At 45.1% G+C, this 23,905-nt stretch overlaps 1 long non-coding RNA gene across 2 annotated transcripts; it reads right to left on the bottom strand.

The window, feature by feature from the left end:
• Nucleotides 1-8,776: 8,776 nt before the first annotated feature.
• Nucleotides 8,777-19,475, bottom strand: LOC138921005 (uncharacterized). Of its 2 annotated transcripts, XR_011433130.1 has the most exons (4): nt 16,570-16,702; nt 13,398-13,668; nt 12,674-12,790; nt 8,777-11,650 (listed from the first exon to the last, which is right to left on the bottom strand). It is a non-coding gene; the product is annotated as an uncharacterized lncRNA (long non-coding RNA). The 2 variants fall into 2 exon arrangements; XR_011433129.1 differs by lacking the exon at nt 12,674-12,790 and having other exon boundaries at nt 16,570-19,475.
• Nucleotides 19,476-23,905: the final 4,430 nt, after the last annotated feature.

Raw genomic sequence — 23,905 nt, 5'->3', positions numbered from 1 at the left:
CTGCTTTATGGTTGGCTATGATGGGGGAGAGGGTAGTATTTATTGTAATTTCCCTTTTTCATCTCTTAGTGGCTTTATATGGCTATTGTATTTGTGTTATGTTCCTCTAAAATGTCTTACCTTCTCCTGAGTCAACTATAACAGTGCAGGTAGACAGGGGTAAAGGATTTAGGGGACATACTGGGTTTCTTAATTCAAGATCTCACTTTTCTCTCATTACAGTAAGGTGCAGGTTTGTCTGTTTTTAATTAATTATGTTTTTTTATGGGGAAAAGTTTGGTGTGTCCTTGATCCTATGGTACTCTTTTGTTTCTACAGGAGCCTTAACTTTTACCTCTTACTTCCTTCTTTCTCTTTCCCATCAAGCCTCCAAGGAACGCCTGCTTCTTCTAAGCCACCAGAATGGGTGCCTTCCCGAGACTGCCGCTTCCGGTCCTCCACACGTTCATGTCCTTTTGTTTTGATTCCCAATAGCCAGGTGTCTGACCCCAGGTCTCAGACTTGTTTTCCTGTTTACCCACTCAGGTGGGGCTCTCACTTTCTAAGAGTGATTTTGTCTGAGTCCTTTTGATGCTGAGACCCAGAGGCACTTTCGTCTGTTCTGTCTCAGCTCCCCGCTATGAGGGCTCCAGAACTGACTCTTGGTTTCAGATGTCTATTCTTACTTACACATACACTGAAGGTTGTCACGTTCCCTGTCTTTTAGTTATGTTGTAGACATGGGTTACAACTGCTATCATTTGCTTTCCTTCTTGCTGTATGTGGTTTTCACAGAACACGGGGAAAGATTCACATTTGGACAGCCAGCCAGATTCTAAGAGCATTTAGTAGTTCCTCAAACTGACTTTTAAAGACTGTTTTATACTTAAAAACTTCTTCAGAACTTTCTTAACTTGGCTTCACTTATAAAACTGTGTTGAGTGGTAAAAAGGGAAGCTACACGGAGTGGTTGAACTCAGTCATTCCCTAACCCAGGGAACGAGACACTTTCTTAACCTAGTTGAGAGACACTCTCTGTGTTCCAAATACTTGGAGGCTCCAAAGATCCCACAGGACATCCGTACCTCCATACTGTCCTTCTCTTCTGCCTTCTCCCACCCCTCAGTCCTCCAAAAGTAACCCTCTACCTCATCGTTATAAGTGAAAGGACAGGTTCCACTTACGGTGGGAGTCAAATGAGCAAATGGTCCATACAGAGTCTCCTGCACCAAGACTGGGTCAGAAGATCTGGGCTCCAGCTCCACTTCTCACTGCCCCCTGCCCCCATCAAGTCACCTGTCCTTTACCTCTCTGAATCTGGTATTCTCATAGTTATCTTACCTCAGGAGATCTTATAAAGATCTTATGAAACATAAAGGTGCTTTAAAAATAGAAAATCCCATAAAAATGTGGATAATTTTTATGCAAGCCAGAGACAAACATATAGTTATGATCATATCGCACATTTCAGTTAAAATTAGTGACCAGCCTAGATGTAGAGTCATTCTAGGCATTGGTGATAGAACACAAGGGGGCAAGGAAATGAAGAAATAATTAGCTTCACTATTGACTTGAACATCATCTGGGAATATTCTGCAAGTACCACAGAGATGTATTTATTGGGTTTGAATTGCAAAACCCTAAATTAAGTTCATAATAGTTTCTTCAGGCAACAGACGGTTTTGTACCAGGCCGTTTGGGGACCAAAGTGAGAACAAAAGCTGCTGCCCTTGGCATCTTTAAAAAGATTTTTATTGTTCTCCTTCCCATCTTTATTTACTCTAAGAATAGAATCAGGAATTTCAAAAGGCTACAGCCTCTCCTCTGGTTCTTGGCTTGTTAACCCTTTTCTGGGATCTGACACAAATGAACGGCAAGAGTGGTCTTTTGTAGGATTCTGAGAAATAATAAGCTCTAAAAGTTGCTCTGTCTCAGGGTGACCACTTGACGATTTTATCACCTAGTTGTTTATAATCTGATTTGCAAAGTGACAGTCTGAAGCCTCCAGTCCTGCCTTCCCTGTAGGTCTTTGGGGCCACCAGGGAAAACACCATCTTTTCTGCATTCTAGAACTTCCTGATTTAATAGATAGCTATTATTTAGTGTCTTTGATACATTTCCTCTGGAAAATATCTCAGCACCTAATTTATGCCTCATGCTTTTAACTCATCTTCTTCTCTGCTATCATCTTAGGAAGTTAACAAAAGAGAATTTATATGTTCTCTCTCTCTATATGATATAGTATGGTGTACATATTGTATGCTATAGTAAATATATTTATTTGGTAGATACTGTTAGTTACCCACCCAGTTTCTATTTCTCCTTCCTTCTTGCTAATAGAATCCCATTTTGTTTAAGTAGCCACCCTATATAATTCAAGGGAAGGAAATCTCATTCCCAGGGGTAGACTCCACTTAGTGTGAGCCAATTCTGGTAATTCCATTCCCCTGCCGGTGGTTGGCTTAATTGTAGACACATGGTTTAATTCTGGCCAACAATACATGGTGGAACGCATGCTGGGGCGCTTCGGAGAAGGAATGTCTCCCTCCCAAGAATGAGATGAAGAAAGAAGCAGCCCTTTTGTCATGTCTGCACACAAGGCCTGGAACTGCCCCAGCCACCAGGCTCCAGCCTGAGAATGAAGCTAGGCCTCTTGTTACGCAGAATAATAAATTTTCTTTTGTAAGAAGTTACGTCAGGATTTTCTGTTCTTGCAACTAAAAATATCTAATACAATATTGTGAGTAACATAAACAACTTCTATTTTAAAATTTCCCCACACAATCATCCATACTCATGAAGTCTATCTCATTACGAAACCTTGAGAGTGAAAATGCTTATGTGGTAGAAGGGAGTGATTTGATGTGCTCAGGTTTTCCCCCACAAGCCCTTTGGATCACAAGGTATGCAGTTTTGTACCAAAATAACTGTGTTATACACTTAGGAACTTTTCAAACGAAGCCTTGTTGTAAAGGGTGTACTTTGGGGCATATAATACTTCAATTCTGAGAAAGTAGGAGATGTCTTTGGCTTTTCCTGTGTACTGGCTCCTAAATGAAGGTTAGACACTAGCAGGAGCTAGCAGCCCTTGCCTCGCTTATGAAGCAGAAACCAAACAGACTCATCACCAGCCATTTTGTGAGCCTTTTCTCAAATAGTTACTCCCGGTTTGCCACGAGAGCCTATTATTCTAACCGGCCAACCCGAGGTTGTTATCTCATTGAAGATGAAAAGAAGCTAAAACTTGAGGCCTAATTTCCCTAAGTATCACAGGAAAACCTGATAGTAAAGTAAAAGTAAGTTTATTCTAAGTCACTACCTTAAGGAAGAACATCGCCTTGACTGAGACTGAGCTGTGTCTTGTGAGAGGACAATTAGAAGTGGGCTATTTATGGAGCTTTAGTGTCTTGGCTCAAGTGGTTAATTCGAGTCTTTCAAGGCAGGGAACTGATTGGGAAGATTTTGAGATAAAAGAGTTTGGGAGCAATGGACACAGTGAAGCAAGAATCCCAAAGCCTTAATATGTCAGTCTTACTTGATGAGAGGCCGTCTGCCCAGGTAAGCAGACAATTGTCTCCAACAAAGAGAACAGTGAAGGCGTTTATAGGTCTGTGGTATTATGTTTCCCAGGAAAGTTTTCCTGTAAGAAACAACTCAGTCATGTTGACACAGCTGGTCTCGGCATTGTCACAAAAGATCACGTGTTTCAGGGAGCAAGAGGAAGATTTGAATTCAGAGGCAAAGGGAGAAAATGCACATGTCTCCAGTCATGTTGCCCAACATTCCCCACTACACCATGTCCGAAAAGTGGCTTTGCTTTGTTTTCTTTTTAAGGATAGTGCTTCAATGACTTCTTAGTGAGCTCTAACTATAAGCAAGATTCCATGCTAGGAGCTTTGTACCAAACCATGGCCTGTACCTATGTGGCCTTAGGCAAGTCACAATTTCTCTGAGCCTTAATTTCCACAGCTGGCAGAAATGCAGAATACATCCAGAGCTGGTGTATGGATTAAATCACCTGATGAATGCACAACTAACTTAGCGTGGTACCTGGGATTGCCCAATAAATATATTTTCTTTCTCTTTCTTCAAGGAACTTATGAAACTTTTGGAGAGGAAAGACTAATGTAATTGAAAGGTAACAGCAAAATCTGAGACTCCACAAGACCACAAATGCCAAGTGGGTCAGATAAGCACTAGAGACAGTAAGCTAAGGAGGCCGTCCTGCGCTGGAGCCGCCAGGAGAGGCTTCGCGGGGGAGGCAGAGCGCCAACACCAGACACGAGAGGCATCTCGGTTTGCTTTTCTGATTCTTTCAAGAAGAATCCAAGACAGCATTTGCTTCAGTCCCCAAACCCTCGGGAGCTGCAGTCACCTCCCACGTGTGACGGTGGGACACTCTGCTTCCCATCAGGGGTTCTCTGTAAGGAAGACCCCCACATCCGAGCTAGTGCTTGTGCATTGTAGGATAATTCAGTTGTGAGTGAATGCATGAAAAAGTAAAATGCCCACTCTTTACCTCTCACCGCAAGTTCTGTGCTGAATCCTCACCGCTTGAAGAACTGTGTCAGATAAGCGAGGAATCATGAAGACGCCCTTTGCCTGTCCCCCTTGAAGCCACTGAACCCAGAGAAGGTACTTGGCAGCCTCTCTCTCTGGTCTGTGTTCTACTCTGGCTCCTCCAGTTCGCAGAACTAAAGATGCCCTCAGGCAGTAGGTGTCCCTAGCCAGAGGAGAAAGACAGAGGAGGGAAACTGAGACCCAGGGCCAAAGGTTTCCACCCTAGGGCAGCCACAGAAGCTTTCTCTCACCCAAGGGTCCATCTCCCACTTGAGCATCCCAGCTGGTTATAGCGGCATCAGGAAGCAAAGGACAGAGGAGAGAAGTCCTGTGCTCTCTGGCCCAGGAGGCACAGTTCCTCCACTTCCTCCTTGTCTTTCTTTGACTGTAAGGACATCTCCCTACAATAGTCCCTAAACTGTGCGTCTGGCTCCCACTCGGCGCCGCTCCTGCAGGCCTGCATGGAAGAGCGCCCAGCTGCAGCACCAGCAGGGCCGGGCGGATGCTGGCCAGCGTGGCACCAGTGCCAGGCGAGAACTGGGAGGGACAGGCGTTGCTGACCTCATAGTCAAGAGATAACGGCAACAGGGATGGGAAGACCCAGACCCAGACCCCCAGGCCTGAGGCCCGGCTTTTATCCTTTTCCTCACTTCAGTGCAGATGCCTTTTCACTAAACTTCACAAAGGCTCCTGCCAATTTGAAGTTAACTAGAGATCAGCCTTCTGCAGATGCTTCCAGGGGAGCCTGGAGGAGCAGCTGAGAGCAGAGCTCCACTGGCAGGGAAGGAAGCGGCGCACACGGCACAAGCCAGGGAGAGAGGGAAGCAAAGAAAAGCTTGCTGACTGCTGTGGCGAGGTAAGCCTCAGAGTCACTTTGCAGGTAAATACTATTTGTCCCCGTTGGAAGAGGCCATTGAATAACTTGCCTAAGATCACATAGTTAATAAAGCACAGAGCCAGGAGACAATCATTCACGTCTTTCCCAAAGTACTCTGGACGATGCTGTGTTGCTCCGGCTCTGGCTATCTTAGCGCGCTTCCCCGGTGGTGCCACGTGTGCGTACATGTGTACTGTCCTTTACTGCATGTGTTTCTTCAAGCGGGCCCCTTTCTTAAGCTTTAATACACATATATTCACGTATTTAATTGTATTTATGTTTAACATATGCAAATATATTACATTTGAGACATCATATTTCTTCAATAAATGGAAAACCGTTTATGATAAACCAATTATCACAAATAGAAGATAACTCTGAAGAAAAATATAGTGAGAATGAAATAGTGCTATTACTTTCTGGCCGGATCCTGTTATCTGCCTCATGGGCCCAGCCTCGGGCCGCCCCTTCCATTTTTCAGAGGAAATTTAGCCCATGTTAGAGGGATGTTGGAGGCATCAAACTGAGGCAGAGAGCTAAGAAACAAACAGCTTTCTCATTACGTTCTCCAGTTTAGTGCCCTGTCTGTCCACCTCCTGAAGCTGTCCCCAACAACAGCAGGGCCAGCAGCCACCTCAGAGGGTGTTTACCGTGCTGCTTCCGGTATGAGAGGGCGCCGTTCCCCAGGGCCACCGCCCAAACGCACACGCACAGCAGAGTCAGGAGTATTTGGGTGAGGGAGTGTGTCCTAAAGCCAGCCCCACAGCAGGCTGGGGAACGCCTGCCAAAGGGAAAAAGAAAAAATGTTGCCTGGTAAAGTGTTACCTGAGGTTGGTCCTCTAACCCTCACCATAACACGCTATTCCTGATCCCTGACAAAAAGTACCTGAAAGGAAGGCAAAAGGGACTCAGCGAATGAAATGTGGCACGTTTCCTATTGACAGGTGGGACGGTCCCTGGAAGAGTAAGTCCTGGGTAAAGATGGCCAGGTAGTTGGCAGGCGGAGTGGGAGAGGGAGAGGCTTCTATAAGATGCATTTTTTTCTTTGGGGAAGATTAGCCCTGAGCTAACATCTGCCACCAATCCTCCTCTTTTTGCTGAGGAAGACTGGCCCTGAGCTAATATCCCTGCCCATCTTCCTCTGCTTTATCTGTGGGACGCCTGCCACAGCATGGCTTGACAAATAGTGCATAGGTCCGCTCCTGGGATCGGGACCAACAAACCCCGGGCCACCAAAGCAGGACGTGCAAACTTAACCACTGCGCCACTGGGACAGCCTCTATAAGACGCTTTTTTCAAGACCCTTGGCTTTGGGAGAAAGCATCCAAATGTGAGACCAGAAATGTTTTTGAAAGAAAGAAAGCTTACGTGGTATGTACCATGTGCCAGCCCTGCAATTAAATGGTACTAAATCACTTAATCCTCACAAAAACACTATGGAGCAGATACTCTATTTTGCCCTTTTTACAGTTGGGGAAACTGAGACGCAGAACGATCACACAGCTAGCCAATTAGTGTTAGAGACAGGATTCCACCCCAGACCAGCTAACATCAGAATCTGTGCTCTTAAGCATGACCTTCATCAGCACACCAGGACACCATATTTTTCAGAGAAGAGTTCGTGTGGGTCAACCTTATATAGGCAGCTGAACTTGTCCTACATACTTGTGTTTTATCTCCTTCCAAAAAAGAATTCATTGTTATGGAATGTTTAACGTTTTGGAGCAAAAGCAGATGTTAAGAAGGTTTCTAGATATCGTTCTGGAATGCAATGCCCATAGGTGATTATCACAAAAGGACACTGTCTCCACTGTGTCCAGTACTGTGGAGAAGATGGACGAGGAATAAATTAGACACGGCCCCTTTCCTGATGAAGCTGACTGTCTGGTGGAGACAGGTGACCCAGGCACAAGACGAAGACCCTTCATAACTGTTTGTTAAGTTGCGTAGCACAGATGGCAAAGAGCCCAGGAATTCAAGAGAGAGCCACTGGCGCTGGAGTGGCCAGCAGAGCTCCAAGCAGGGAGAGAAACTTGCAGGATGGTCAGAGTTGGGGACGGCCCAGGGGAGAGGGGAGTATACTGCCATGGGGACCATGAGTAGTGGGTTTACCAACAGAGAGGAGACATCGAAACTAGGGAGGGGAGCACAATTGTGGGGTGTCAGCAAAGGCAAAATGGCAGACCCAGGGGAAGCCCACCACAAAGTGCCTGGGGTCAGCAGCCTGTGACAGCCTCTCAAAGTGTCCTCCCAAAATGCCCACAAACACACAGGAAAAGAGGAGAACTTAACACAACACTGAAAACTAGAACTGACAGCTAATCTGTTTCCAGAATCTAGCATTCATGGTGAGGAAAGAACAGGCTGTGATAAAATGATGACGGGATTACCTAGATGATATAAGGACTTCAAGGAAACTAAAAATGTAATATCAGAATTAAAATTTACTTGTGGGCAGTGAGAGCTCAAATGCCATTGGGAAAGTAAGTGAAAAAATTATTTGTAAAAATAATTTGAAGAACTTCCCTAAAATTTAAATAAAGAGGATCAAGAACATTTTTTTAAATTAAAACTGAGATCGAGAATATAGAGGAAAGAAAAGTGATATATGAAGCGATATAAGAAGCGTATGTGGTTATGACCGTGTTGGACCCAGTTTGTGCTCCTCCCCCATTTGTCTGGCGCCACCTGCCTCTTGGGCCCTTGGCCACTGGCTCAGTGGAGAGCCTTGACCTCCAGTGCCTTATCTCCTAACACCCCCACTGCCTCAGGGTCCCTCATGGTGGAGGACGTCCCTCCGCCAAGGGCAAGTTCTCCATCATGCCCACTGTGACTGAAGCCACAGAAGCCAGGCCAGACTCCATCAGACGCCAGAAGCTCTGGATCCTCCTGCCTACCCTTCTGAGCGTGGTTGAAGCACCTCGCTTCAGGGTATAGGACAGAGGCTCCCCAGCGGTGCTGGAAGAGGGAAAGTATCAGCATCCGCAAATAAGGAAAGTTAACACCCCGAGGGGGAACTTTGAGCCATGAAAGACAAGAAATAGTAAGGAGCAACAGGGAGACTCCTCCTCTTCCTGTCCCCCAGTGATAGTTCCAGGGTGCAATGATGCCACAGCACCTGCCTGGAAGACGCACTCAAGACCAAGGAACCAGCTGTGTCATTTTACGAAGCTATGGCCAGCTCAGGGACTCGCTAAATTCTGTTTGCTTTCTCTCCCTCTTTGCCTCACACTCAACCTTGCCCACCTAGGACTATACCTTCCCGGGAAGCCTTAGCACATAAGCTTCGTCTCAGGCTCTATTTTCTAGAAAACCCAGACTAAAACAAAGACCACACAGAAAAAAGACCCCACAACAAAGTTTAGTGAAAAGAGAATTTATACCCAGAAGATAGTTGCAATTTTTATGCAACAATTAAAAAGCCTTGGAGCCAGAAAAAAAACAAAGCATAAATCAAAAATAGTTATGTAAGTGGAACAAAACCAGTTGACTTTGTTGACCTTAAACAAACAAACAGCCAGTTATTTCTACAGTACAAATGGGTTTATTCGGGATCAGCAAAGAATTGCAGTTTGGGGTCTGCAACCATGGCGAGCCAGGGGCAAGTCCCCCAGCAGCAAGGAGGAGAAGCTCTAAGACAGGGGAAGAGGAAAGCGAGGCTCTATGTAAACAGAGTCCGCTGGAGGAATTGCAAGTTCGCACCACCCCTAGTGGCTTCGTGCTGGCTGAGTTGTGACAGTCTCTCACGGGCTGAGCTTCTTGACTCTGCTCGGATACAAGGAGTGAGAGCTCCCCCTTTTGGCCTCCTGACTCCAATTTAATGAGGTTTCTCTTTATTAATTTCCACAACTTCATGCTTGTCTGCAAAAATAAATGCCAGAAGCCAGTGCAGCTACATATAGAGACTTCTGAGGGAGAAGCTTGTGTTCCAAGACTTGTGAGCAGCCACTTTCTCATGTATGAAAGAGCTTTCAGATATGCAACAATCTGAATTTTCTACACATTTCAGATGTGCAAAAATCTGAATATAAGTATATATTCCCTTCCATGTTTATTGAAAAGTAACTTGAAGATGTATTCTGGCTAACTCATAAATGAATAAAAATTAGTAACTAAAAACTGGAACTTCAGATATAATAGGATTGGCACTCTTTTGTCATCATAAAGACCAACTAAAATAACAAAGAGCAGCACTGTGATGAAAAGGCAGTGTTTCTGAACCAGAGACTGCAGAGGGAGGAAGCCCTGCCTCCTTCTTGAGCATTATGTATCCACATATTCAACATCGAAATTTATGAGTGTATGAAATCTTCGTAGCACAACAGGCTCAGAAAGTAATCTATAGTAAACATGAAAGAAGAGGCGGAAATTTTTGAGTTTCTCAAAATAGGAGATAAGACCTTTGTAAAGGTAGAGAAACACTACGTTAGAGAAAACTGAAAAGAAAACGGAGTCAGATGCCCCAAGGCTGAAGCCCAGCTCTGCCCCAGCAGTGTATCTTTGGGCAAATCACGTAGCAGTCCGAATATTCGTTTCTTCATTTGTGAAATCAGGACCATAATTAAACCTACCCAGCAGTTTTGTTGCAAGGATAAGTTAAATAACGCACACTAGAAGTTCTCACAAAATGCTATAAAAATGTAAGGAATTCTTATTAACAGAGGTATTACAAGTTCTCTCACAGGAAATGACACTAGACGGGTCTGTCCCTGCTCTTCCACAGTCTGGTCTTGTCTCTATCCATGAACAAGAGATTCGAGGTGAAAGAATATGTCACACAGGGAAAAAATGAATATCCCGTTTTGATCTCCGAATGTCTAAGTTCTGGGTGTAACTGGAGAAGCTCACCAGCTCTCCCACGCGTCGCCCTCAGACGGACAGCACAGCTCTCTGCCCCATTGTCAGCTTCTCCAAAGTCTCGATGCATCCGACTTTTGCAACCTTATTTTCCCCACTTCTCCCACATGAAGCATTAAAGCCAGCCACTTGCCAATCGTCCCTGGACAGACAATTTCCCACTGATGCTGCTGGAGCCTGCAGTCGCCTCTGCCGTCACTGTCACCGCCATTGCAGCAGCCCACAGCTGTCCTCACCATTGCTGCTGCCAGAGTCAGGAGTCCATAGGCCCCACACACCTGAGGCTGCCGGGCTGCCCCTGCTGTCGCTGTGACGGCTAAAAGCAGGATCTGACAGAGCCTTCTCTCACCCCTTCACATTCCTATGCCCTGCACTGCCTCCTACTGGCAGGACGTGCCTGGAGAGCAGCTGGGGAGGAGGTCCTAGACGTGCAGTTCTCAGGTGTCTAGGCCCCCGTGACACAGAAGAGAGTCCTCAGGGCCAGAGATGAAGCCCCATAGGATGAACCCCTGAGATACAGAGTCAGCCTGGAATATCATTTAAAAGATAAATTGCACGTTCTTTTCATTAGAAGTTTTAGCAGTAAATCTTAAAAGTTTAATATAAGAACAGTAACAGTTTGCTAAATAGAATTTCAATCAAGGCAGGTGGAGGAAGAAACAAGGTGTCTGGGACTATGTCATTTCTCTCTTACACCTTTTTTTCTACATACTTTTTCATATATTTGGCTCAAAGAGGATCTATCTTAAGAGTCATAGTATATGATTTTGGAGTTTTTTCTCCTCATGAAGTTCTGTGTTTACACAGATGACAATCTGCTTTATATTCTCCTTCACAAAATATGAAAAAATTCCAGACTGAACTGTAACCGTGGCCCTCAGGACCAGTTCAACTGACCCGATCTTATCCACAGAGTAAGTAAGAGTGGTTTTTCAGGATCTGAGAGTTCCCCCTTGTCGAGTTCAGGCCGGCTGGAACCACCAGTCCATCATCTGGGCCCGTGCAAATGCCTGAGAAGTGACCCTTTTGAGGTCAAGGGGCTGAAAACTCACACTACCATTTTGTGAACATGGGTCCTACGAGGAGCCATGAGTCTGACTACGCTTGCGCAGATCATGAGTTACCTCCCTTCCCCTCCCCTCCAATCACCTGTCTCCACACTTCAGACCACACTGCCTTTCAACCCAGAAATTTTGCCCCAAGCCCTGAATGGGGAGATAGATCTGAGAGCGTATGCCTCCTGTCACCTTGCAGATCCGTCTAGCAGCACAGCCTTTCTTCCCTCAAAAACCAGGGTGCCACGGTGTCAGCTTCTGTGGGCATCAGGTGGCAAGCCCGTGCTCGGTAACAGCACTTTGTCATAAAAGAATTCACAGCCTAAGTGGAATGAAAGGACAAAAATTAAATACAGTTTTCCAAGGTTTTTTAATGTTTTGAATGTTAGAGGACCAATCGATTGTATAAAGATTAGAATATTGTATGGTATGATCTCTATTATTCTGTCTTTATGATTATCTAGATGTTTACAAATATTTGCTCTCTCAAAAAGTACATAAGCATCTCTCCTAAAATTATGCTATTCACATCCCATTTCCTAAATGTGTATGAGCGTCTATTTCCCTGTTTATTTAAAAGTTTGAAAGTACTTAATAATTTTTATATCAAATTAACAGCTTTCATAAATATTAACTATCACAGTATTTTACTGATAGAATTTCAACAAATAAAGCACATAAGGAGATCTTTCACTCCAAGTTACATCTAGAATGCTTACCTTTTTATGAAAGTGAATATCCACTTATTAATAATAAATTCAAATCCAGTGCCATGTGAATGTGATTAACGTTAAGTATGCTGCTAATCAATGGAATCACAGGATCACCGATTCCTCAAGTCCAGCGGTGGCAGAAATGACCCTGAAGTCAGCATGGAGCTATTTGACTTTCCAAAGCCCCCAGTCAAAGCCAAATAACACATTTCAGCAGAATAGCAAGGCCGAAGCCAACTTTTGATGCATCATAAGCTGTGAGTGCATGTTATTTTCTGTTTCTTTTTTTTTTTTATCAAAAAAGACAGAGAAACTTCATTTGAGCCCACTCCTGCCTGGAATTGGCTGGACTGAACAAGAGCAGCTTGCTGATGAAGCCGGGATAACTTCCTCCCCTAAATAAAAGCCAAGTTCCATGGGAAGAGCCTGGCTTCAGTTCCAGTCCAGCAGGAACTCCCGGCTGCCCGCAGGTCTTTTCCAGGCACCTTTGGCAGCCCCAGTGTCTAGGAGATCTAAGCTTCCAATGCACTTGCTCAAACTTTCAAGCCAGGAAAACCTGGTTGGTGGAATATGAAAGAGACAAGTACAAAAGACAAACCAAGGTGTCTCCTGGAATCTCCTCGCGCAATTACCTGCTGGCTACGAAGATCTGCTCAGTACTCCCTTTGCTCTCCTCCTACCGTCCTCCTAAAGGTCTCTCCTTTTACTTAGAAGAAATAATTTAGGGAAAGCTTTCCTGGGAGGTGTCCCTGGAGGAAGGCAAAAGAGGATATTTTAGATCTGCCGTGGAGAAGCAGTCAAATTTTAGATCCCCTCTTATTTGCTCCAGTGTGGGCCTGAGAGCACCTGCTACATTCCTGACGGTCCCTTGGTCACCTGACCCACTCTATCTTTGACAATGAGCCAAGGGCCTACCCTGAAGGGGTGTGGAGCCCAGGGCCAACCCCACTGAGTATCCCTTCCTTCCCACCAGGCCTCTCCAGGAGAACATCAAAAGTACCTTGAACAAGAAAAGGACATCACCAGAGGTCTGGGTGGAAGAGAGCAGTTGTGCTAAATTGACTTAGTTGGCAAATTGGCCTGTGGGCTAAACACGGTCAGTTGCCTATTTTTATGTGTCCCGTGAGCTAAAAATGATTTTTACAGTTTTCATGATTAAAAATTTTTAAATGGTTAAAAAAAGCAGAATATTTTATAATGTGAAAATCAAATGAAATTCAAATTTCAGTGTGCATAAGTAAAGGACACAGCCATGCCCATCCATTTACAGATTGTCTACGGCTGCTTTCACTCTAGAATAGAGTTGTATAGTGATGACAGAGAGACTATATGACCTGCAAAACAGAAAACATTTACCATCTATCCTTTGGTAGAAAGTTTTCTTACTTCCGGCCTCAGCGAAGGTGGCACAGCGCTTTACAACTGAGATCTACGCTTTGGAGCTTGAGGCCTCTTTTACCAGCTGTTATCCAAAACACTCACTTCTTCAGTCCTTGTCGCTCCAAGGGACCTTTTCTCCAATCATGGGGCTCTGTTTGTTCCAATTTATCCTGTGACCAGGGATAGCCATGGGTATGACCCAAGCGTCGCTCCTTGAGTATTGATGATGATGATGATGATGATGATGCTGATGATGAAGATGATGATGATGAAGGAGAAGGTGGAGAAGAAAGAAATAAAAAAGAAAAATAACAAGATAGCATTAGGATTTACGGACACAATGCTAGGTCTATTCATCACCCCAGTCAATGCCCATACCACCCCTATGAGATAGACACTGTTATTGTCCCAATTTAACAGATAAGAAAACCAAAGCTTGGAGAGAGGTACAGTATAGTAAATTGCCCAGGGTCACAGGGAGGGGCTGCACTCCGGTGTAGCCCAGTTTTCTGCCTCCTGAGCCTATGACCTTACCGCTAAGTCAGATTGCCTCCCCCGGCACCTTCTGAGTCCCAGGAAGCCTGAAGACTACTTGTTACATGATTGATTTTGCTCATCCTGACTGCTTACTTAGCACCAGGGTACGTGGGGAGGTGGGGTAGACAGGGAGTGGTCAATAGCAGAGAAAGGTGATTCTCGGAAACATTACTAAAGGTAAGGAGAAAATAAATGTTGACGATAACATCAGTCATCCACAACAAAGAAGTATTCCCAGCGTCAAGTGACCCAATTTGCAAACACAAAAATCAAACACAGTAATTAATTCTCAACGTGCAGAACTCAGATGCTGGGCAGATCTGAGTCTTCATGAGAGTTCTAAGAATCCATCTTACACATCAGGAATTAGCTGCAGATGAATGAATACTGTTCTATCCTTATAAATGAATTTTTTTTTTATTTAAAGATTTTATTTTTTTCCTTTTTCTCCCCAAAGCCCCCCGGTACATAGTTGTATATTCTTTGTTGTGGGTCCTTCTAGTTGTGGCATGTGGGATGCTGCCTCAGTGTGGTTTGATGAGCGGTGCCACGTCCGCACCCAGGATTCGAACCAACGAAACACTGGGCCGCCAGCAGCGGAGCGTGCGAACTTAACCACTCGGCCATGGGGCCAGCCCTATAAATGAATTTCTAATGGATATAAATGCTGTAGTTTAGAAAACAAATTCTTTTAAAGGGCTTATTGAATTTATATTATCTTTTTGTCATTATGCTTCCTTTTTCCAATCAATAGTTCCCGCAATTGGAATAACTATTGCCCCAGATATCGTCATGCTGAAAAGTGATCAGGGACCATGACTGCAACATTTGGCCTGACAGTGGAACAAAATGTTTGTGATTGATGCTTTCCAAATGAAGTCAGGGTGTCTGGGCACCAGATTTGGAGCCCTCCATTTCCATGAGTCTTTCAGATTGAATTACCTAGCTCTGTCTACGCAGAGCCACAAGAAATGAATATGGAGAAAATTTACTTTGGGTTTCATCCAGAAGCTTATTCTAGAAACAGATTATATTTTTCGCCAACTATGAAGTGGGCACTTGCTAACATAAGCTTTCTGTTTTCTAATAATGAATGGCTGCCTCAAGCCGCAGTGAGCTCTCTGTCACTGGGAATGTATGAAAAAAAGCTGGATATAACCATTTATCAGGGTCAATGAGGATGGGATTTCTACCCTGGGCAGGAGATTCTAATAACCTCTAAGGTCCGTTCTGATTCAAAATCTATTATTCTAAGATAAGACCCAGAAGCATTTTTCTAAGACTACCCCAAAGAAAATTTAATAACTGCAGGCACACAATGGCTCCTGTTCATCACTTACCTGCTGCCGCCACCCGCCTCCCTAGCTTTCCATTAAGTTCGCAAGAGTAGAAGATTTGGCTTCTGGGCAGCAATTTAATACGTGCGTAAAAGTGACATGAGGATCCTGCCATCGAGAGAACTGTAGTCCAGGGAACAGGGCATTCTTTATTAGTCCTTCATCAATTAAGCAAGGAAAACTTCAGGCTCCAAAATGAACTCTGTCTCAGGGGCAACAGAGAGAGAGATCATTTTGTCGAAGGAAGCAGAAATCCACCGGGGACAATGGAGCCTCTGTTTCACATGGGAAAAGGGTGGGGGTGTCTTATCTACCTTAAACAGCTCTTTTCAGTGAGGGAGAAAAATCCCCTTATGAGGAGCAAGGTGACTCCAGGGACTTTCTCAAACTCCACGTCCTTCCCTATCAAGATTCTGTCACGTGCTACTCTGTAGGAACATACATACTCCTTCTCCTACAAGACTCTTTTGGTGGAAAAATGGTATGGACAGGAGTTCCTTCTATATCTTGACACGGTGCAGAAAGACTTGAAACTACAAGCTGTGACAGGTGTGTGTGCATGTGGATGGAAGGGGATGATGGATGTTTGGTGGTATCATGACATCTAGTGAGAGGTGGCCACTGCAAAGAGATAATGTTAGAAATGAGGCTGACCTCTGGTCATGGAGGGCCTTGTGTGCCAGTTTAGATGCTCCTGCAGGTGTTACAGAGCTGATAAAGGATTATGAGAAGGGAAGTGATGGAGAAGTAGATCTGTCAACCATCTACTTATGGAATATACTTGGATGCCCCATGGGCTTTCGAAGCCAAGGGAAGAAGCTTTGACTGGAGATAGTAATTTGAGTATCACAGCATATAAGTGGTTGATGAGGACATGGGAGGCGTGAGACCACCCAAGAGGCCAGCATAGATGAGAGGTGTGGAGAAAATCAGGAGCCTACAAGTGAGATCAGAAAGAAACAATCAAATAGGTACAAGGGCAACCAGAAGATTCAGGAGAGCAAAGAGCCCAGAAGCCATGACAGCATCATCAAAGCACCACAGAGCACCACGTTCCTCCCATCCAAGCACCACTTCGTCTTTGGGGGACAGGGGTGGGAGGGGTCTGGGGTTCAGGCAAACCCAAACCAAGAGCGACCACTCCTTGGATGATCAGTCTCATTCCTGGAACTAAAGAGAAGAGTGCTGATGTGGAGACATGAGATAGTAAAGTGGTTGGGCTCACGGCACTAGTCTTGGTGCCAAAAGGCTGAGTTATGATCTCTGACCCTTACCTTGTGACCTTGGGGAAGTCATGTTACTCCTCTCAGCTTTCATCGTCTCAACTGGAAATTGAGGGTGTTGACTGATCTGCTGTCTGTTCTCAACTCCAACAAGCTCCATTTCTATAAGGAAAGGAAATTATCGATTGTCTCCCCAGCCCTGGTGGACCAGCAATCATTATCCTCCCTGTGCCAGAAATACAGAAATTTAATATAGGTGTCCAGCTGTTTCAAAAAATAGAGCATTCTTTTTTCTACTACAACCTGCCATAATGCACCAGCCCCACATCACAGCTGCCTCCCAGTATTACAATTATAATGCTCTCTTCTTCCTGGTCAGTAGCAGGAACAGGTCTCTTGGACTACTCTGAAAGTCAGCTTAGAACGTTCTTTAAAGTCTTAAATGAATCATTACAGCTCTGCAAGCTCATCTTTGAGAAACACAGTAGTTCAGGGGGCAGAAGGAGCATTTTACACGTGTCTTGGTGAAATAGGACTTGACATCACAGGGGACATAGTGAGACACACCTGTCCCTCCCCCACCAGGAGTGTCAGGCTACAGGATACCCCTATGCAAAGCCCCCACTCCTCATCACAAGATACTTCTGCCCAAAGCCCCTGACACACACAGCTCACACAACTTCAGTACAAACCAACTGTACGTTCCAAGATGCTTCTGACCACAGAAAAGGAAAAAAATAGTTCTTGGGGGAAAAAAAAAGACCTCTTACTACAGATAAAGACAGTCCTCGTAAAGAAAACAGACCACTTGCTCAAGTAACTGAGCTATTTCTGCATAAAGGTGTAGAAGAGAGCAAATGTGACTTGAAGGTAACAAGACTGGGTTGTTGAGCCAGGAATCCAGGCCCTTCTCCCAGCACTTCTTCATGCACTCTGATTACCAGTAAAGAGCAGAATCTGTTTTAAAATATTGAAGTTGTGGTCATTGGTACACAATACCACAAGTACTTAACACTGAGATGTGTCAATTATTCCATCTATTGATGCACAATATAATACACATCATAGCTGGCTAAAGAACTACTTGTCGCCTAAAAAGGGTTCGATAGCAGGACTCCCCATCCTGGCCCACCCATTAGACTCAGGATGGTGTTATTACCACTCCATTGTCCCACAGTGTTTACTAGATCAATGGCTTCTGTCTTCTCTTTCCATCTGGAAACGTGATGTCTTTGAGTCCAGCCTGGTGTCAAGAAGAGAAACTCGTGGCACATAGCAGCAGAGAGGGACCAGGTGGATGACAACATCTGTGAGTTGGGATGAGCCCAACCACTGTGTGTCCACAGGCTACTGCAAGCCTGGGGTTCCCCCAGTCCCCATGGCCCCGCATTGCCACCTCTATCTCTAAGGGCTCACCCCTTAGAAATGCTGGAGGATTAGAACTGGTCTGAGAGGTGAGGGGAGAGGATGAGCCTTGAGTGTAACCCAAAGCGATTTTTGGCTGCTGAAATTTTAGAAAAACATCACTGTCCCCAAACCTGCACAAATATCTTCTTTGCCCAGAATTTGCCCTGAAACAATGCTTTAGTAGAGTCTTACTAACAGAAATAACACGTGTCTTGTAATCCACTTATAGCACCTAGGGCATCCCCAAGGTTAGCCGTCTATCTCCACTGAAGGTGCCGACTCCCTTTTCCCCTCAAAGGGAAATGCTTCAGTTCAAGTCAAGAAATTTGGAAGATGTCGTTAGTGGGATGAACCCAGATTTCAAACTACATAAAGTCCAAACTCATGAGTGCAAATTTGGTTGATACCAAACACAGCAGTTTCTTTATCCTGGATGGCGGGAACTTTGACTATTGTTATTAAACAGGGAGCAGAGCAGAGATTGAACGCTGAGCAGCTGAACAATGGATGTGAATGCCTTCTGGTCCTTACAGCATTTTACGGTTCCCAAAGGCAGGGCAGCCTCATCATTTCCACTCTCTCCTCTGACAACTGTGTTCAACGCATGGGCATCTGACAATCAGAATGTGGAATCTGTCTTTCAATGTCTTCTAGCGTGGATGTTCAATCAATACAGAATAGTCCAGCCCCTCTGGCCTTCAAGTGAAGATGGATTGTACAGTGTGTAGACTTCTCAAGAGGAGCAATAGTGTCAGAGCACTGAAATTACTATCAGTGGAGCCACCAAGGTGCCGTGGACAACAGCAATTGCTTCTCTGTGCCTGTTTCCCCAAGCATGGGGTGAGGGTTCCAGGCTGAAGGACTGCAATTCCACGCAAGTAGAGGTGAGGATGCCAGGTGAGACGACATTAGAGTTATTTGAAGCCAGCGACCTCTGCCAGACCATCAGTTCCTTGAGGGCAAAGACCCAACGGCCTCCTTCCCCGTTCACTGCGTTACCCAGCACAGGTGGCGCCTGGCGCACAGTGGAGACTCAGCAAGCCTTTCTTCAAATGAGTTCCCCGCCGCCTTCCGAAGGGCCGGTGCCACGGCAATGGCCGTGTGCTATGTGAACAGCTTTGCGTGTTATTTTGCCTCCTGAAGAATGGCAAATTAGATTAAATAGCACAAGCATTTTCAAACACAATAGTTTGGACAGGATGCGCACAAATGCAGAAGAGATTTTCAAACCAGTTCCTCTCATCACCTTCTAGCTGGGAACGGCAGACTGATAAGAAAGCACTTGTGTAAACAGGGGAGGAAAGGAAGGGAGGGGATAGGGCAGAAGGTAACAAGGAGAGGATTAGAACAGACTCGAAAAGAAGTCAACAGCACACATCTTTTTCATCATTCTCCAAATTTTTCTTTGAAACAAGCCTAATTATTTCCTCGACTTCTCCAAACATTATCATTGGTTTGGGGCTGGCTTTTCACATGAGAGTAGACCTAGAGGAGATGGCGGGCCTAGAGGGATGGAGATTTTCTTGTCTTTATACCTCGGCGCCCTGCCCTCAGGTTTAAATTTTTGTAGTAAAAAACACAATATTTCGTGAGCTTTCACATACATTATCTAAGATTGTGATAAATGGAATTGTTACCCATACCATCTCGAACTCTTGCTGATTATAATGATGCTATCCAGGAAATGTGGTGCTGCCAGCTTAACCCCAGCCAGAAAGCACAGCTCCTCAAAGACAAGCTGGCGAGCGGCAGTCTGGGCAATGCTCTTAACAGCCACGCTGCACTCTTCCCATTGCCAACGCTGTAAGATGGCAGATCCCAGCCACTGGGGAGTGAGAAAGGCTGAAATTAAAGACACAGTTGACAATGACTCAAGGGCTCGACTTTGAGCAGTTGCAGCCAGAAAGACTCAGAATTCTCTGTAATTAATATAGCTAGCTGCAAGGAAATGATTTGTATTGCTTTTGGAGCTAATCTGGTAAACTTGAACTAAATCAGGGAGGGGTGCTGGTTCGTATCCCTGGGGAAATGGGTTTCCAGACCGCTGGAATCAGGGAGTGAGCTTAGGTTCAGAGACCCCTGGGCGCTGACCCCGCTTTATGGCCACACCCATGAGCCTTCAGCCCTGCCAGTGCTGAGTTTGGCACAAGAACCGGGAAAGCCCAACAATTGCAAACATTCTCTGAAGCCGCAGTTCCCATGGGAATGACTGGAGGCACTTTAGAGACTGTTAATGCCTAGACCTCACTCCCGGAGATGCTGACTTCACTAATCTGGGGTACAGGCTAGGTATTCAAGTTTTCTGTTTCTTTTGTTGTTTTTTTAAAAAATCTTTTTATTTTTTAATAGGCATTACATGTATAAGGCATAGAATCAAAAATGTACACAGGACAATACAATAAGTTTCCATCCAACCTCTGTCCTCTACCACTCACTTCTCCTCTCAGAGGCAACTTCCAGAGATCATGTTAAAACAGATGAGAAATCATGTATATTTTATATAAAATGAAAGTGTAACATGCGCTGTTCTACACTTTGCTTTGCTATATTATCTACGTGTCGCGACACTCCTTGGTTTTAAAAAAGTTTTCTCTTTTAGTAATATCTTGCATTAGTGTGCTACATGTGTTACAATTGATGTGCCATTATTGACACATTATCATTAACTAAAGTTCATAGTTTACGTTAGGATTCACTCTTGGTGTTGTACATTCGATAAGATTTTAGCACATGTATAAATGACGTGTGTCCATCATTACAGTATACAGAATAGTTTCATCGCCCCAAGCACCCTCTATGTTCCACCTATTCGTCTCTCCCTCCTCCCTCACTCCTGGAAACTGCTGATCTTTTTACTGTCTCCATAGTTTTGCTTTTTCCAGAATGTCATATAGTTGGAATCATACAGTATGTATCCTTTTCAGACTGGCTTCTTTCACTTAGCAGTATGCCTTTAAGTTTCCTCCATGTCTTTTCACAGCTTGATAGCTTATGTCTTTGTGTTGTTGAATAATCTCCCACTGTATGAACGTATGGCAGTTTGTCTATCCCTTCCCCTACTGAAGTACATCTTGGATGCCTCCAAGTTTTGGCAATTATGAATAAAGCTGCTGTAAATGTCTGTAGGCAGGTTTTTGTGTGGACGTAACTTTTCAATACCCTTGAATAAATACTAAGGGGTGTGATGGCTGGATCACACTGTAAGAGTATGTGAAGTTTTGTAAGAAACTGCTGCACTATCTTCCAAAGTGGCTGTGCCATCTGCCTTCCCACCAGCAACGAGTGAGAGCTCCTGCTGCTCCCCTTTCTCACCGGCGATTGGTGGTGTCGGTGTTTTGGATGTCGGCCGTTCTAACAGGTGTGTAGTGCCTCTCATTGTTGTTTTAGTCTTCAGCTCGCTAATGACGTATGACGTTGAACATCATTTCACGTGCTTGTCTTCCATAAGCACGTGTGTATCTGCTTTGGGGAGGTGTTCAGATCTTTGGCCCCTTTTTTAATTGGATAGTTTGTTTTCTTATTGTTGAACTTTAAAAGTTTTTGTATATTTTGAAGACCAGCTCATTATCAGATATGTGTTTTGCAAATATTTTCTCCAGTCTGTGGCTTGTCATTTCATTCTCTGAACAGTGTCTTTTACGGAACAGAAGTTTTTAATTTAAATGAAGTCCAACTCATCAAATTTTTTCTTTCATGGATTGTGCTCTTGGTGTTGTATCTAAAGGTCATCACCAAACCCAAGGCCACCTAACTTTTCTCTTGTTACCTCCCAGGAGTGTTATAGTTTTGCATTTTACATTTAGGTCCGCGATCCATTTTGAGTTAATTTTTGTGAAGGGTGTAAGGTCTATGTCTAGATTCATTTTTTTGTGTATGTATATCTAGTTATTCCAGCACAATTTATTGAAAAGACTGTCTTTCCTCAACTGAATTACATTTGCTGCTTTATCAAAGATCTGTCCACTATATACACCCAGAAGCCCAGGTATTAGGGCATTTGTGCCTCCTCCCTCCGGATGATTCTAACATGCAGCCCGGGCCAGGGACGACTGCTTAGATGAAAGCATGTGGATTGTTAATATAAGTTCCCCCGGGAAAATAAAGTAAGCCCTGGACACAAAAGGACAGCAGCTCAACAAAAATCCACCTGCTTTCTCAATTCTGGAGGATCACACCTGCAGAGAAAATGTCACCAGCAGCTGCGTGTCCTGTTAAACCCTCAGCTCCAAGGAAAAGCCACCCCAAGATATGTTGCCTCCACTCCTTGGACATGAACCATCTCAGTGCCTTTAAGTGCAAGATTCCTAACTAAATAAATTGGGAACTTACAGCAGGAGTGTGTGCGTGTGTGTGTGTGTGTGTGTGTGTGTGTGTGTGTGTAGCCCCGCCCACCAATCCCTAATTCCCCTGAGATGCTGCACAGGGATTGAGAACGGCCAGGTGCTCTGCAAGGATGTAGAAGGCTCAGGCCAGGAGCCAGAAGAGCAGCAGACAAGACCAAAACAAGGCTGGAAAAGGAGAAAATTCAAACTTGCCCAGTTTACAGAAAGGCCCCATGGCTCTTTCTGGCTAATGGCTTCACCGGTTCCTGTCCCAGTTACCTCCTTGGGAGGGATAAGGTACGAGAGCAAGGCCCTGGGGGTAGAATGAAGTCAGGGCTTCCATCCTAGGAGGTTAGCAAGACAGAAGCAGGAAGAACAGGCTGGGAAAACCAGGCAGCATGGGTACTGTGGCAGAGCCGGGGGTCTGTAGCCGGAGTCTGAGGCACTGAGGCAGGAAGGCAACTAACAGGAGAGAGGAAGCCACTGCCAGGAACTGGAGGAAGCTGGACCAAAACAGGAGCCAGGCAGGAACCAAAAAAGGTCAATCCTTGGTGCCTAGTACACGGTCGGCTCTCAAGAATTACCTGTGGAAATAATGAATGAATAAATGAATGACTGCTGCAGACTCAACCGCTTTACGCCACCATTTCTGTGATTATCATCATCATAAAGTCTCTCCTTTACAGGGCTCACATTTGTGCTAGCTGGGTACCTATAAGGTAAATATTATTCCCGTATATTATGGGTTGAATTGTGTCCCCTTAAAGGATATATTGAAATGCCTCAGAACACGACCATATCTGGAAGCAAGGTCTTTACAGAGGTAATCAGCTTAAAATGAGGATGTTAGGGTGGGCCCTAATGCAACATGACTGGACATTATAAAAAGAAGAAATTTGGTCACAGAGACTGATACAAACAGAGGGAAGATTATTTGAAGACACTCAGTCTGTGTGACCAGAATGATGCAGCTACAAGACAAGGAACCCCAAGGATTGCCAGGAACCACCAGAAGCTGGAAGAGGTGAGGAAGCACTCTCCCCTAGGGCGTTCAGAGTGAACCTGGCCATGCCCAGACCTTGAGTTCAGACTTCCAGCCTCCACAACCATGAGAGAATACGTTCTGTTTCCTTAAGCCACTAGTTTTTGGTACTTTGTTACAGCAGCCCCAAGAAACTAATACACCATGTTAAGGTGAAAAAAATTGAGGAGCAATGACATCGTGTAAATTGTCCAGCCTCCAGGGCTACCGCCAGGGGGACCAGCACGAAGTTTGGGACCTAAAGAAGTAGAGCTGGATCCAGGGGCTCCCCTCAAGTGTCGAGGAACGGGCACCCATAAAGAGTGAGCTCGTGGAAATGTCCCCTTTTGTTCCAAGACTGAAACAAAGAGTGGGGTGCAGTGGGGATGGAGCCCGGGTGGACTGGGGCCAGACTGGGCCCCGCAACACGAGGGCAGGCAGGTCCCCAGCAGTTCTGCCACTGGCTGCGTGGGAGTCTGCAGCCGGCCTTAGTGGCCATGCGTGCACTGAGAGGCTGCCCGGGAGGGCGGTCCAGACAGCCATTCCTCGCCCTCGGAGAGAACTTCCCTCAAGCAAGAGCTGTAAGCACCTCCTCGCCATCTGTCCCTGCTTGCCCCTGGCTTTCTGCAGAGGGAAC

The sequence above is a fragment of the Equus caballus genome, chromosome 27 (assembly GCF_041296265.1).
Source record: "Equus caballus isolate H_3958 breed thoroughbred chromosome 27, TB-T2T, whole genome shotgun sequence".
Taxonomy (NCBI): domain Eukaryota; kingdom Metazoa; phylum Chordata; class Mammalia; order Perissodactyla; family Equidae; genus Equus; species Equus caballus.
The sequence above is the reverse complement of the archived record's forward strand: the minus strand, read 5'-3'. Positions and strand labels throughout refer to the sequence as shown.